The sequence below is a fragment of the Halichoeres trimaculatus genome, unplaced genomic scaffold, assembly GCF_033239565.1.
Source record: "Halichoeres trimaculatus isolate MK-OKI-2021-1 unplaced genomic scaffold, fHalTri1.1 fHalTri1_scaffold_2, whole genome shotgun sequence".
Classification (NCBI taxonomy): domain Eukaryota; kingdom Metazoa; phylum Chordata; class Actinopteri; order Labriformes; family Labridae; genus Halichoeres; species Halichoeres trimaculatus.
In genome coordinates, this window is record NW_027437180.1 from 16951830 (window position 1) to 16966932 (window position 15103).

General features: G+C 40.0%; 1 protein-coding gene across 1 annotated transcript in view; it reads left to right on the top strand.

Annotated features, from left to right (window-relative positions):
- The first annotated feature begins 12828 nt into the window (after nt 1–12828).
- The window catches only part of gcgrb (glucagon receptor b), a 78047-nt gene continuing 75772 nt past the window's right edge, over nt 12829–15103 (top strand). Inside the window, exon 1 of the mRNA XM_074699066.1 lies at nt 12829–13216. The gene's annotated coding sequence lies outside the window, so the exon portion shown is untranslated. The remainder of the gene's footprint in view (nt 13217–15103) is intronic.

A 15103-nucleotide genomic window follows, 5' to 3' on the forward strand; every position in this document is an offset into this window, starting at 1 on the left:
AGCACGTTTGAAATGGCCAGTGTGACCCCAACTGTGCCGTGCTCAAGCACGAATCCCTTCCGTGCTTCGGCACGCTTTGAAGAGGTGGGCTTTGGCACGGTTTACTTCATGCATGAGCACAAGCACGCGGACAGCGCGTGCGATCCATTACGTATAATCACCGCGAGCGCATCTTTCGACGATCATTTTAAACGAAGCGGGGTGTTAGAGGGCTGTGTCGGGCAAAAACGACTTAATATAAGTCCAAAAGTCTCTAGAGTTGTAGCAGTGCTCTCTGTGTCTCATTGTGCTGATTCTGATGAGATCGCACTTCATGTAAACAGATGCTTCACGATGACGAAGGCGGGCTGTGCGCGTCTGTGATACCTGCTAAAGTCTGGTTCATATTGGGGTAGTGTGACCGCTGGCTGTACTCTACAGCTGGGGAACAGCGCTGCAGGGGGGCAATCGTGCTCAAGCACGGCACGTTTTGGATGGCTAGTGTGACCGCACTCTTAAACAGGAGCGCTCTGTCAGGTTGCACTCATAACCATGAGTGCAACCTGGGAGCGGATGAATGATGCTCTGGGCTGTGCTTGTGGTAAGATGCACATGAGCAGCATATTTGCAAGCTAATGTAGCTTTTTAACATCATCTCAACTCATGTCGGTCTTCTAGGCTTTTGCTAAAATCGTATTTGCTTTTGCAAAATTTTGTAACGATCTATTACATTTCCATGGGTTCTCATCTCTTCCTATTTATGTTCACATAATTATTTTCATTGAATTGACATTCATTTACAGATAAACTTTTTAAGGGGACATCTTTGATGCTTTTCATGATGTTTTCTTTTCAAATCTCCTGAAATTCTCTTAAATTGCTCCATGTATGAATGTTACAAATGCCACACTTGCCTTACTTTACCAGTTATTTTGCAGCTCTTGTATCTTTTTCAACTGCTGGACACAGAATACATCACAAGTTTGTGTAACTTTGATTTTCCAGAAGAACTTTACATCTACCAATATCTCCTCATAGCAATGTCGGATAGAGTTTGCCTTTTCTACAGTAGTATGGTACAGAGAGACTGACCGCATGTTCCTGCCTTCTGTGATGCATTGGCACGTAATGCTTGGGTAAGTCAAAGCAGCTACACTTGTTCATAAATCAGTGAGGAGGGCAAGCTTTATGTTGTTTTGTTGCCATTTTTACTACCTGGAAAAGTCTCTTTGTAGTTTCTCTCCATGAACTCTGCTGAATAGGTCCTTGAGAGAGGAGTGTAACCAAGGTTCAGGGTGTGGATCATTGCAGTGAAGCCGTCATCTTCAACCATTGGTGGAGATGTAATGTCAGTGACCAGCATGATAAGGATGTCATTCATCAAGAGGGCTGCTCCCCAAGGTGAATAAGACAGGTTTCCCATCAAGTGGCTGCTTGTGCTTTGCTGCCGTTCACTCTGAAATGAGAAAGACTGTCCATGTAAAGGCCTGACATCAAACTGCAGATTATGAATAAGAAACTGCTAACAGAGAAGTGCAAAAAGTGACAAATCTCTTGTGAAAGAAGGGGCATCATTTTCCAATATTTTGAGCTTAAGTAAAAAGTAACATAGCTGGATCTCAACACTAAAAGCCTCAGGCTGCTACGTATTCATATGTTGTGGAAATCCCTGAATTTGTTTGTAAACTCCTCTAAATGGTCTGTTCTTAAAAAACAGGAGATCTACATAAGACTTGCAGAAATGACGAGATCATCAAATAAGAATCTGCTCATTGTTTCATGGCATGATCGAAGAACAGGCCTCAAACACCAATGTCTGCACATAGCTCTGCCCCTACTATGCTTCCAGAGAGCTGACCAATCAGAGGGAGGGGGGTTTGGACGTTAAAGGGACACTAGCTAAAATGGAGCGTTTTAAAAAGAGGCTGATAAAAGCTTTTCTAAAACACTGACGAGAAAAGAAGAGATCAAGACAATCACTTCATGATTTTATTACATGAATCACACAAAAAACTAACGCTGCTGAAGTTTACCCTGTTTTACAACATTGCTCACAGTTTTAGAAACCTTATGTAAATGATGTTTGTTCCGTTATCAACAGCAGACAGTCAAATAAGTTAATGTTTTTCCATAGCTTCAGTTTTAAATGGCTGAAAATCTCCTGTGGGAAACATAAAAAAGCAATACGCTGTGTGTGCACGTGTTGTGGTGTGTAAGAATTTGTCTGCAACAAAATAAGTAGTGTTAAAAAGAAGATCTGATCTACATTCATTTTTCAATACAAGCACTCGCCTTGTTAAGAGTCACGTCATTATGAATGTGTGTGTGCAATTCCAGCAAAGGTGTCGCTGCAGTTCACTTAGAACAGATAGCCTGCACAGTCCCTTTAAAAGAATGAATAAAAACATAAATAAAAACATGATTCAAATGTTTCCTCTTTTTCAGATAAACCATCCAACCTAACATTGGTTTAATGAACTTCTCCTGTTTGTCAATGAAGAATGAATCAAGAGTTGGCGTAAGATGAACAAACAGAAAACAAATTACACTCTTTCACTTTAAACCTGAACATGTTTGCTCTGCTGTTGAGCTATCCTCTTCCTCCTCCTCCTCCTCCTCATTGTTAACTTCAACATGTTTTCCTTTAAAGATGCTGTGTCATTGCTATGCCCCTGCAATGCCACATGCTTTTGATAAAGTTTGCTAAAAACATTTTTTTTCTTGTTTTGCTAAATGTGCTCTGCTCCCACACTTCAACTGCTCTTGGTCAAGCTGTTTTCTACGCCTTCATCATATTTCATGATTTCTTTTTTTCCCTTCCACATACTGCCTCAGATCCACCTCCCTCCACTGCACACTGCTGATGTACTATCTACTCATTCATTTCATCACCCAGCCGAGTGTTTCCAGGTTTGTATCCAAGGCTTTGCAACTTTAGCACATTTCATGAACTGAACAGATGGTCCTGGTCAAAAATATGCTCATGGTGTAAATACTGTTTGTCTCATTAGGAGAAATATTTGTCTCTGACTGTACATAATACAATAAAGAAACATTTGCAGTCTTTGGCATCTTGAGTCAATAAAGCGTGTCTGAAGAGGGAGCATTAAGCTTTTCCATATTTCAAATATAGATACACTAAATGTGTGCAGATTTCCAAACCACATCATGAGGTCATCACATAAGGATCTCTTCCCTGGTTTATGACATGTTGGAGGGGCAGGTCTTACACAACAAGATTTACATTTCAGTAAAAGGCACAGATAAGGTTTTTCTAAAATACCAGTGTGAGACAAAAACAATCGTTTTTAGTCCCTGAATACAATATGACCTCTGAAAAACATGATTTCCCCTTATTAAATTATCACCGTACTGTTTATATAGAGAGTCTCATCATGGCCAAGCATCCGTATCTCAAATACTAAATGTCAGCAAATTTTCTCTCTGTATATAACCACTTAGTACAAGATTTGGCCTTCAGCACAGCCAGGATACATCACTCTTAACACTAGACAATATTCAACCTTTTCACAACCTCTTTGTCCAAGATTCAGGAGCAGATCTACAAAAAAAACTGCACATGAAGAGATGGAGAATTGAATTACAGACACTCTTCACGTGGTTGAAAAGAGTGTTGCTGTCGAGCTATTCGTTCTTCTGGAGGGTTATGATGGGGAACAGCGTGTATCTGAGTGTTTTTTTACTCATACACAAAGACATATTCAACTCACACTGCATGGCTCCAACCTTTGAGAATGATGCTACAACAGGGTTATAAATTGTGTGCAAAGGGGGAAAAAAAGTCTCTCTAATAAACACACACACACACACACACACACACACACACACACACACACACACACACACACACACACACACACACACGCACACACACACTGCCTTCACACATAAAGAAACGTCTGAATTCTGCTGCAGCCCCATGATGATGTATGATCGTTCACATATTTCTGTGTGTGTGTGTGTGTGTGTGTGTGTGTGTGTGTGTGTGTGTGTGTGTGTGTGTGTGTGTGTGTGTGTGTGTGTGTGTGTGTGTGTGTGTGTGTGTGTGTGTGTGTGCGCCCCCCCGAAGCATGAGGTTAAGATAAACATCAGGCTTTGTGCTTTATGAGCCCGGAGTTAATCCCCCTGGACACGGCCATACACACTGATCACCCTCTTGTCACCAAAGCAAAAACAACTGTCCAAGACTGGAAGATAAATTGTCTCTGCATGGTGTAATTACCTGTCTTCTCTCCTGTGTGACACATCTTGCATGGTGTGTGTGTGTAGTTGTGTGTGTTGGTGTGTGATTAAGAGTATCAGGAAGGATTAGGATCAGAAGAAAGGCTAAGACATGTTGAATTTATTAGTCTGGGGTGTGTTTTCTGTATGTGTACACATGCCTTCTATCGTGTGAAGGGGTGTAGCTCCCTGTAGGAAACCTGACTTCTCTTTATGTGTGATCGAAGTGATGAATCCCTGTAAAATCTATTGAATTGATCCTCCTCTGTTTTCAGTCTGCTCCATTATCCACAATCATTGAGTCTTTTTTCTTTAAGCCACTTTCTCTTTTTTCTGTTCTCTTTTATATTTTATTGCCTATGTGGCCTAATCTGGGAATATGTGTGTATGCAGATTGCCATCGTATAATCTCACAGAGCTTTAGCATCACAACAGAGTCAGTTAAACCATATTTCATACAAATGAAAGGCGATGAGAGGAACGATGCTGGAGAAGACAAGCCCAGAATATTTGCATACGTGTGTGCTGATCCACATTCACAACTGTTTTGTTTCACAACCAGCTGCTTTACATAGAGGGCAAACACATTTTGTTGAAACAGCAATAACTGTGGCAGTATCTCCAAACAATGATTCCAAAAACATAATTTCATGTCAGGAAGAGATTTTCAAGCTTTAATCAGGAGTATTTATTCTTATAAACAGGGGAACGGGGCTTTGCAGATAAGATTGCCCTTTGAATCTGGCTTTGACTTGTCTTTTTGGTTCTTTTCATGTTCACCCACCACCTCTACCACTGAGTCCAATTTCACACATTTAAAGCTGGATCAACAGGTGAAAAGCATCTAGAGCATTTATGGTTTAATATCCACAATATATATATCCCACATAAATTGATACACTGACTTTTAGCAGGGCAGGGGTTAAAAAAATGAGGCACATGCAGCGTATTCTTATCACTGAAGAGGGTACTGAGTACATGGTATTTTCAAGGAAATTTGATTCATATTTCAATGTCAGGGTCAGGGTCAGTTTATCATGTTTTCTCCACCTAAGAAGACAGTTCAGTGTGTTTTTTTCAACCAAGAGGGCACTTTAAAGCACTTAAGCATGTTTTGGCACATGTTATTTTAAACAACTGGGACATGAGAGGGGGCGACTTCCCACCCTGCCCCTCCCCTGTGCACACCACTGTCTGTTAATCAGGTTTTAAAGGGGCTATGAGGAGTTTCTATGTGATCTTGAAGAAGTCTCCATTCTAGAAATATGCCTGATCATAACTCACGCTTCAAAATGAGATAACCAGGGCCAATAAAGGTTATTCCTAAATGCTACTTTGTGGCTTCCCCATCGGGTCGAGCATGATTGGGTTAATTTACGGAACGATGGTAGAGAGAAGGGAAATCTGTGTTTTTTTCAGCTGAAAACTCTTTCTGTAATTAATTTTGTAGTGATGGTGGACACAGGAGCCTAAATGTTGGAGAGAAAAAGGGCAGAAGAGCAGAAGAAAACTTAACGGGAGAGTGATACAGCCCAAGCTAAAGGCTAACACAGGAGCTAAACTGTTTGTGATAATGTCCATTCCAACCCACAGTCAGCAGTTATTCTGCAGTGGTCTGTTCAAACTTGAGAGTCTATCAATAAAATGAAGAGTGAGGTTTCGTTAGCTCTGCTTGGTAGATGACTGGCAGGACATGACCACTAATGTTACACATTATGGAAATGTCTCAGAGCACCGGGCTGTGAGTAACGCTACATATAGCCGGCCACTGACGTACAGCACAAACTTACAGTTTGCTTGTTGTCACATTTCAAACCGTAACGCTACACAGCTGCACTGATAAATTCCTTACTGTGGCACATTGTTAAAAGTTGTCTTAGGTAAAGAAAACCTTTTTTTTTGATCCAATTACTATTTAATTCCAAAACAAACCCACTTAAAAAAAAAAAAAAAAAAATGTCTTCATGACAGTGTACGTGAGACTCTGGTCCAAAAGGTGGCGATGCAGTCCATTTCAAACTGATCCTCCTCAAAGCATCTTTGAGCTCTTTTTTCTCAGCTTCTCCTGCAAAGTTCTTGTCCTAGGTTGCTGGATGTACTTTTTCATCTAGTTAGCTTTTAGCCCTGCTGCTCAGATACTACACTTACCTTTTGTCTCCCTCTCATGTTTCTGCCAAACTACTTCCTGCAACAGAATCTGACAGCCTGAAGGTTTGTGAACACAGACAGAGACAATATACCTTAACGTCCCCAAAAACAGTGTACTCCAAATAAAATCTACATATTGACAACCATCTACAGAAATACCTTAGTGGAGAAAACATTGTGGACCAAGAGGACAATCATCAAAACCATGTGTTGCATTGAAACACCATGCTTCACAGTGCAGCCCGACTTCCCCCTCTGACATCATTAAGACTTCAATTAGACTGAAATTACTGATGATCAGATAATGCTGCTTATTATAGAGAAAATCTGTTTGACTAATGAAGGAACACAGTGGGCTCTAGTTATGCTGATGAGGTAAAAAAAGAAACTCCCTAGAGAAAGGAGCTCTTATTAAAAACAAGGCAGAAAATTAAACATGCATGGTAATATTTGATGAATAATTGATGAACAGCTCATTGAAAAAAAAGAAAACTTTTGTCACTTATTTTTAGCAACAGTTGCAATACCAGGAGACTGAATCATGTTTCATTTGTAAAATTGTCAGTTTAAAGTAGAGGACCTCTTGTTTTAAGATAATACTGTCAGATTATGCAGAGATTTAAACCCTCCACTTTTTATTTATTTTTTCATCTATTTTTATTTATTTTTTGTATCACACATCAATGATCACGTACATTGCTATTTGACCAAGAGATTTTATAGTATTACCAGCACCCCTGACCTTCCATAGTCGTAATCTTATTATCCTTTCTCCCATTGGCCATCCTGTGATATCCAGGCGATTAGCCAGAGCTGAAAGTCATGGGATTGTGGAGAGAAGATAACAAACAGGATCTCCAGTATCATTTTCCCCATGAGTCTCGCTGCTTTTTCAGCATGTGGGCGCTTTGACACAATCCCTCTCTTTATGTCTCAGAGTCTCATCCACCTACAGGATCAAACACCAACGAGGAGGAAGGAATATGAAAAGAAGAAAAGAATGGTGCTGCTCCATTTGTATCAAAGTATAGGACCGGGGAATAAATCGATTGGAGAACTCCTCCTCCAGCCCCCCTCCCCTCATTTTCCCCTTGTTTTTCTTTTCTTTTTTCCGAGTAGAGTTTAACATCAGATGACTGAATCTTCCCACAAACACACCATCACAGTCTTTGTGCCCCAATACATTTCTGAATAAGAAACATGCACAACTGCTTCAGCCAAATTTTATCGGTCGAGTAAAAGCATCACTGTTTCAGGGCAAGTGCTGAACAGTGACACTGCTTTACCGCTGAAAATCAAGCCTGAACACTGATATCTAGTTTAAAGAGGGGGTATTATTAAAAAAATTTAATATGGAAATAAAGTTACAACTCTGGCTTTCCATATTAATTGGATTGCCATTGGCCGACGGATACAGGAATTTCTGCAACTAATAAATATGCAGTGATTTGGAAATCTGCACATTCGGCATTGTTACTTCATCCATGTTATACATTTGGGGAAGCTTGATACCCCCTCTTTAAAATTATAACTGACCCACCACTGATGATCTAACTTTACTTTGAAGGTCATAAAGAGGCATCAGGGTGAGTAAGGCTATTTCAATATCAGCGGTAAAGTCTCCACAGTCAACATTTATTGCTCTAACAAGCATTGTATAGCAGCATATGAGACACTTTGGGCTCTAATTTCGTGGCGCAGCACAGGGGGCGCAGGCCTGACGCACCCTGTGCAGTGTTAATTTTGTGCCAAAAACAGTGCAGAAAGTGCGCTGAAAGCTTGCCAGCTCCAACCTGGTCTATTCTCGGCGCAAAGCGGACAGGCGCACATGTGCACACATGTCAATGAAGCCTCAGAGGCAGGTTTCCAGAGTGTCAGGCACATTTTAATGCAGTAAACAATCACAGCAATCACTATTTAATGTAACCCTCTGAACCAGCATATACATTTATATCTATATAAACTGTCCCGTCACATCTGATGTCAGATTGAAGCCGTTTGTCATAATGGAAAGTTAACCTAATGGCAGCTGGAAGTTTGAAGCACATCTTACAATTAAACAATAAACAGTCTTAACATCTGATACTGAGTATATCTGGTTCTCTCATTTCATTTAATTCAAAGAAAAGAGGGGGAGAAAAGACGAAGAAACAAAATAAATGTATATCACTCAGGATTTACCCATGATTTCCCATATTTCTCTGTTTTAGTCTTTAATTTTGATGTAATCTAAAAAGATGAAGTATATTAGTGTAAGGATTGATAATTTTGTTCTCCTATTAATGACAAAGGGACACATTAAATCTGTCCCGGGAGCTGGCCCACACGGTCATGCGCTTCGTGTCCTCCAATGCGCCCAGCTGTCCATTCTCCTGCTGCAGGGACAGTGGCTCTGACCGTCTCCGCTATCGGGTCTTTCCAGCACACTCTCCGGGGTGTCAGGGTTCAGTCAGACCAATCAGACGCTGCGCCTCGGCCGCAGGGCATTTAAAGGCGAGGAGAGGCGCTCATTTGATTGGTGAAAACAGCGCTTGGCTGTGTTAAACCCACTCACGGCTTTTCTCCTCCTTCTCTGCCATTTGCGCGGAGGGAGGCGTGGACATGCTCCTCTGCTCCTCTCTGCGCCTTGACTGCGCCTCTCTTGGCACTGCAGGAAACTTGCAAAGTGTGGCGGTCACGCAGGCCAGCGCAGGGCGGGTGCGCCTGCGCTTGCGCCTGTTCTACGAAAATAGAGCCCTTTGAGTTGTTACTGGAGGAGGAGGCGATCATTAACAGAGAACTTTTCCACAGTTTGAAGAGGACCCTGATTCAGCAGCAGCAGCTCTGACACTGAGGATTACAGAACACAGCTGTAATTAGAGTGAGTGATCAAACCTGTCTGACTAACTCAATCTTGTTATTTGAAATTAGAGCAAAGACTGGCGTGTATCCATTTTGTAAATTGCAAAAAAAAAAAAAAAAAACAGGTAAAAAAAAATCCTCTGATTCATGAACACCAATAAAATGCAGACTGTTCCAACTGATCCTTTATCAGCTCAAATTAAAGCAACATTTAAATCTACCATTTAATCCAGACTAGAAGTCACACTGTGGTTCTCTTGGGGAGAAAAGGGTTAAAACTGCCACAACGTGCAGTGTCAGTGAAACTTTGTATAACCATGTGAGTCTTTATCACCATGTTAAACACTTGAGCCTGATTGGTCAAACCCCCATAACAACAGTCTTAAATTCTGAGTAGAAAGAGTGACGCCAGGGACAAACTGATCACAGATGTCAAATTGACTCAGTCTGCAGGAGAGAGTATGGCTCAGTATGGAGCGAATATATTTAATAATACTCTCAATTTATTTAGAGAGGACAGAACTTGCCTTTGATTCCTGGAAGATTATTGATTCGGTACCAGCAGAGAAAAGAAGATGAGATGATGAAGAGCTGAGTCCAAGTGAGCAACTTTGAACTACAACATGTTGAGCATTTAAGAATGCTATTTACCGTAAAAATAAATCTCAGTGAAATTAAAAGGGAAATACTATAAATTCATGACCTTAAAAATGTAAATGAGAAAATGGTCTAGCACTGTTAAACTTACAGTAATATTCCGCAAAATACTGAACTAGAATAGAATAGAATAGAATAGAAAATACTTTATTTATCCCCGAGGGGAAATTCAGGAGTCACCGCAGCATTTAAGAAAACAAAAGTAAGAAAGAGTATAGAAAGAGCAAAAAAGTCCATAAGAAATTAGATGACGACATCCCGTCCACCACTCGTCCACCACTCTCCAGCCCAGCCAGTCTCCACCTCCACAGGGTCCAGGACTGAGCCTCCCCAGAGGTCTGTTCAGTCTCTGTCTCCTGGATCTTGTCTGCTCACAGCAGGCGAAGCTCCTCCAATGTGGCGCCAGCGTCCGATGTCAGCTCTGTCAGCCACGTCCGTGAACAGCACAATACCGCTGGGTTAGCACAGCTAGCTCGTCCATCCCCCGGGGCTAGATTCCACGTTCCCAACAACGATGGATGGAAGGACAGGTCCACGTCGTCACCTCCCAGCTCACATCCGAGAACCAGCACGTCGTCCTCACCTCCTCCTCCTCAGCTCGAGGGAAATCATTAAGCCCTACACTAGTTAGCATTGACATGCTACAGGCTGCTAACAGCTAATTTTGCATGTAAACAATGCAGCCATGGTTACATGTAGGATCTCCAGACAAACACAGGAGAAAAGTAGTAAAAAATACCGCCGAAGCCACAAAAAGTTTGGTGTCCGTGACCGACAATGAACCATACAAAGTGATGATCCACTCCAAATACAAAGATTACGAAAAAGAGACGAAAAAATTACAAGAAACGGACAAAGACGAGAGAGCTGCTGCAACAGGCAGCTACTTGGGTAGCGCCTAGCAACGGAAAAACAAAACAAAAAAAAAACAAAAAAAAAAACTAAGTACAACTGTTAATTTAACAGTATGAACATGTTAAAAAAATCATACTTTTTTGTAATATTTACACATTACTGTTGGTTAAACACAGAAAACCGTAATACAATAAGCAATGCAATACAATAAAAATGACACCATGAGGGTGTCAAAATCATGGTTTTTATACATAGATTTTTTTCCCAGCCTACGGAAAAGAAATGTATTTAATTTTTCAGATTAGTATGTTGCAATCTACAGATTAAATATTTTAAAAACAGGGTCAGCTATAACATGTCGTTGACATCGCCAAGTGCTGAATTATGCCTTATGCATTGCCTCTTATTGCCTTTGGATTCATGAGAGGTCAAATTATCCATTATATATATATATATATATATATATATATATATATATATATATATATATATATATATATATATATTTATATATATATATATATTTATATGTGTGTGTGTGTGTGTGTGTGTGTGTGTGTGTGTATAAAATATACAGGTTGTTTGTCTTAATTGTATTTATATATGTACTGTATTTTTTATGGAATTCTCCACAGCTACCAGTTTTTCAGAAAAAACTACGGGATGTTTTTTTTTTTTTTTTTAAGTGTTGGTAACTACATATTATCATGGTTCAAAGCAGTCTTTAAGCTTTGACGAGCTACTGTTTGTCTTAGAGCCCTCGGTCTAGCTTGTGTTTCTCTGCCTTCCATTGTTATCCTGGTCCTGCCTACCTGTTGCTGGCTGCAGCCCACACCTGCCTAAGGGTCACCTTTAATGATCCTCCACCCACCTCCGTGCTCCTTCCCACACAGGACTCTGCTTTTGAGCATTATAGTACAACATAAATCATTTAAGTACATAAAGTTAGAAAAACTTAAACAAGGATCACCTCGTCTAAATCTCCTCACACTGTTATAAGGTCATTTCTCTATCAATGCAGCGCAAAACAATAATATGCCACGACTAATTAGGCAGAGATAAATGTGTAAAGTTAGCCATAGCCAGATATGAGCTCACGGGATGTTGAAAAAATGGCACTTCAAAATAAGTTATAGTCGCCCAAACTATTTGAAGATCTTGACATTTTCATACTGTTTACTGAGTTTTTAACATGGAAAGCACTATTTGTCTGAACGGTTACCTGTTTGTCTGTATTCAAAATTGCTTGTTGGTGGAGGGGTATGACAAGTCTGTTGCCTTAAAAAGTGTGACACTAGAAGAAACAGCAACAGTCAGCCACAAGTGAAGTCTTTAGAATTTTGATAAATAAAAATATATATATATATATATATATCTTCATCACATTAAGGAAGCCTTAAGTGGCTATATCTATACATTTAATTTAACCCTGTATCCTTGTTATCATGACTCATTACCTTTGTTTTAAAAAATTATTTGTTTATTTTTGTTTTTAGATCTTAAGTTTTTCACCTAAAGTAACCCAATGAAAACACAAGACGTTTTTTTTAATTGTTGAACAATTCATATGATAAAAATTATATGTATGTATGTATGTATGTATGTATGTATTTATTTATTTATTTATTTATTTATTTATTTATTTATTTATTTATTTATTTATTTTTGCATAAGGAATGACAAGCAAGAGAAACAGAGTGAATGCAAGACATGGATCTCCTTGTGGGGCTTTCCTGCATGACTTAATGTACTTAAATAGTTTATCATATGTTTATATTTATATACTCTAAATGACTTTATATACTTCATATAGGATAAATAGTGGTTGTGGTGGAAGTTGTAGGAGAGGGTTGAAAGCCAGCCAGCTTCTTTTAGATTTGTTATACAAAGAATATATATATATATATATATATATATATATATATATATATATATATATATATATATATATATATATATATATATATACATATATAGTCTTTTTGCAAGTCAGACAGTGTGGGTCAAAGATGTTCTACATTAATTTTATTCTGAAACTCTCACCGGAAGTCATCTCGTGTCTTACATTAGCTTCACAAAAACAACAGCTGAGAGCGCAGAGCACCGATAGAGGTCTGCTCAGTCTCTGTCAGACCGACTCGCTTGAGCCCTCTGTCACAGGAGCGATATTAAAGTCAGAAAAGCGATTTTTAGAAATCTACAGAAAGTAAAATTAAAGTAAACCAAATAAAAAAGTGGGGGCTGATTTGGGCAAGAGCTAATTGGAGGAGTCTGAAATATTTTTAATCAAGACATTTATTAGACTACTTTCCTCTCTTACTTTTTTGCTCTTTAAGCTTTTTTTGTCCAACCCTGCGTTTGTGCCTCCGTCTTCGGACACGGTCACGCGTGTCAACTGAGCTCTGTGGACTTTACGGGCAATGGGCTGGACCAGGAGATGAGCGGCGGGCTGTGTGGGGGAACCAGGGGCGCGAAAGGAGGTCTGCACGCTGAGGTGAGAGCGAGTCTTGGAGCTTTGTCCGCTCCTCTCTGGGTCCTCACTCCTCTCCGCTCTTTAAGCTTTAACGAGCTGCTGTTTGGCAACTTTCTGTGAAAGTGGGAAGTTCAGTCTGTTTTCCTTTCCCTGTGATCTGCTCGGTGTTTTACTCTAAAGAGCAAAGATTCAGGCTTTAGAGGACTTAGTTTATGTGGATACACGACGTGATCATCGTTGTCAACACACAGCAACGTAATCTTAATCTTAAATCTTGCTCTTACAGAATGTTTATGCGTGTTTCATCATAGTATGAAGAAAACTTGAAATAGCCCTTCTTTTTTCCGTCTATTTTCACCTGCTCCCTGATTTATTCTGCATCACAGAAAACTAGTTTCATATGTGCCCAATTTTTTCATCTTTCTGTAATGCTGAAGTTCAGAGACTGATAAAAAAAAGTGGGTTTTCTAAAAAGTAAGGTCTAAGAGGTGCAGATGAAAACAGATGAAGTCATCACGAACCTGAGTTGTGTTAAATTTGCTATTATTTGAAAATATTGGCATCAACAGCTGAACTTGTAGTCCTTCCTCCTCTCTCCACTAAAGTGTCAAATAGAAACATGCCATTATTTACAAATTGGCAAACTATTTGTTGACTGCAGAATGCTTTTCTGAAAATCTCACTGTGCATGAAGAATGGTCTCTGCTGCTTCTGTTTCTGCTTAGATTTATCATCCTCTGGCTGTGCAGTGTGCAGGGGGGGCTGAATGTGGCTCTGCAGTCATCAGCAGTTAGTTTACACAGTCTCACAGTGGGCACAGTGGACATGTATTGATGGTACATGTTGTATTAATGGTATGTTATTGAAATGCGAATCAAGTGGACATGCATTGATTTGGACTTCATTAATGCTTTGTTAGGGTAACTGTTATTGTGAGGACATCGATACTATTTACTGGCAACTTCTTTTAATGACCAAAATGTTAATTGAGGGGGCGGGGTGGCATGTTAAAAGCACAGGTACATTACAGTCAACTAGAAAATGGTGGAAAGTAAGCTTATTTCTAAAGACATGGCACTGAACCATCATTGACTACAGAAACTTTACACAAAACTGAAGTCACTTTGTGTGTTCACTCTTCCTCCAGACCCTGAGTCCTTGATTCCCAAATGTAATGAAAAAATTACTTGAATGTGAAAAAGGACTTTGGCTCACATTTGTATCATTGTCCAGTTCTTTTTCTCTTTAGCCCAGGTAAGACTCTTTTGACACTGCTTTCGGTTTAGAAATGGCTCGACACGAGGTATGCAAAATTTGTAGCCAATTTGCCTGACACGTATGTGCATGGTGGCTCTTGATGCGCTGACTCCAGGATCAATCTACTCCATGTGAAGCTTTCCCAAATACTGCAACCAACTTTTATTTGACAATCCTTTCAAGGCTGGAGTTACTCCTCTTGCTTGTGCATTTGTCCTGTGTCAACTTATCATTCTACTTAACTCTTTAGCTGTGTTTCCGTCACACCTAGAATTGCGCAAAGCCTAAAAATTGCAATAAAAAAATGGTAATGGAAACGCCACATTTTCAAAACACCTCTCAAATTTCTATAACAGATTTTTAGGCTCTCATGAGGTGGTTTTTCAAAAGTTTTGATACTTAAGTTTCTTGCAAAAGTGCAATGGAAACACCTCTTTCGCAAAAGTTGTCATAACAACGCACCTCCCTCACCTCCTTGCACATGTCCACTGCCACACGTACAGACTGTGGCAGGACGGCTGTGAGCGGGTCAGAGAGCAGCAGGAGGGAGGGGCAGAGGTCTGTGTGCGTGAGTGTGAGTATGCTAGCTGGAGATGATGATCTTCATTTAGTGTTTTGTTCGTGCCTGTTATGAGTTAGCGTGATCAGGGC